The sequence below is a fragment of the Pteropus alecto genome, unplaced genomic scaffold (assembly GCF_000325575.1).
Source record: "Pteropus alecto unplaced genomic scaffold, ASM32557v1 scaffold24, whole genome shotgun sequence".
Classification (NCBI taxonomy): domain Eukaryota; kingdom Metazoa; phylum Chordata; class Mammalia; order Chiroptera; family Pteropodidae; genus Pteropus; species Pteropus alecto.
The window spans coordinates 22062050-22063810 of NW_006439192.1; the positions used below are offsets into that span (position 1 = coordinate 22062050).

A 1761-nucleotide genomic window follows, 5' to 3' on the forward strand; every position below is an offset into this window, starting at 1 on the left:
ATTATTCTCCACATCGATGCATGTTGACTTTTCTTCTCCCTTTCTTTTTTTGTCAGTATAAACAATGCTTCAGTAAACATCTTGCACATGTATTTTTCTCAACTGTTGCTCTAATTGTTATGGCAAAGAGTCCTAAAAATAGCACTGCTAGGAGAAAGGGCATGTTTGAAATTTTAATAGATGCTGTCAGATATAAAGAAAACTGCTCATTTCCACCAGCATTATATGTGAATGCCCTTTCAGCTTTCTATTGTAGGTTTAAAGCTCTTATTAAGTTTTTATGTCCTTGGGTCTGTAAAATAATATTTCATTTTTTTTAGACGAGGTAACCCTTAGTTGACCTCACAGATTGCAAAAATTTTTTCAGCTTACAATGCTTTATTTGTTAATGTCTCTTATGCCTACAGTCCCTGGTCTTCCTAGGTGGTCTCCCATTCAAGTACTAACCAGGCCTGACCCTGCTTAGCTTCTGAGATCAGATCGGATCGGACTTGTTCAGGGTAGCATGGCCATAGATAATAATATTTTAGTTTTGATTAAATTTAATTCACATTTTTCAACTACTAGTGGTTTGGAGCACCTTTTAAAATACCTACTGCCCATTTGGAATTGCCTCTTTAGGACTTTCCTATTTACATCTTTTGCCCTTTTGTTATTGTTTTTTTTTTTTTTTTGTCTTTTTCATATTAACTTTAGGGCTCTTTATATATATTACAGCTTATTATTTTGTTATCATTTGTAAAAAAAAAGGAAGTACTAAAATTATTTTCCAAATATTTTGACTTTTTATGGTCTCATCACCACAATTAGAGTCATAGGTCTAATGCCTGTAAGAGGTTGTCCACTGTATACAAAGCTGTCTGAAGGAGCAACATTATTGCTACTGTCACATCCCATGAGGACACCAAGCCTCATGCCAAGGTTTCCCCAGGGTCTCCCTATGCTTCCAAAGCTGCCATTTGTTTCTTCACTGCAGGGCTGTGGCCAAATCCTTCTTGTGTGGTAGGCAGAGAGACTCTGCCTTGTTAGGTGCTATGCTGTTACCTGGGTGAATACCCAACACGGCTCATGGTTAGAACCCATGTCGGCTCTCATCATATGCAATATCTTTAACTTCAGATTTCTTATTGGCATCAGCTTAAAAACAACAACCCTTTTTTTGGACAAACAATAGTTTTAGGGGCACAGTGGTCTCATCTCATACTTATATATTTCTTCTTAATAATAGCAAGAACAACAGTAGCAGCAACTTGCATAAATGCAACTCAACCTATTACACAGATGATTTCTCACCTATATTTATGCTGAACAATTTTTCTCCTAGGAGCCACAGATATCAGTTGCTTTGCATTTGCATAACTAAACAACTCATTCAGTAAATTTGTTCTGTAAATGGTTTTACAGAACAAAGGAACAGTGAGTCTCAATTTTTTTTTTAAACCTTGGCAAACAGAGCATTGCTCTGTTTTAATTTTTCTCTTCTTCTAGCTTTATATGTTTCAAAGAAGCTCAAAGTGCCTCAGACTTCTCCTTTCTCCACTTTAAATCTCCTTGAGAAGAAAATTCTCTCAAGCTATGACCTGAAATATCACCCCTGCGATGATGGCTGGGGATGGTCAACTTCTTTCTTTAAATGAGTTAATACATGTAAAACACTTCGAATGGTTTCTAGAAACAGTGCCCGAGCAGCATTAGCTCTTATTATTCCCCTGGCTCACCTAGTTCTATTTTAAAGAGCCCTGCCACAACCTACTCCCTTAC

The 1761-nt window shown here is 36.8% G+C and overlaps 1 pseudogene; it reads right to left on the reverse strand.

Moving 5' to 3' along the window:
• Positions 1 to 398: 398 nt before the first annotated feature.
• LOC112483390 lies at positions 399 to 517 on the reverse strand (annotated as a pseudogene).
• Between the last annotated feature and the right edge of the window lie 1244 nt (positions 518 to 1761).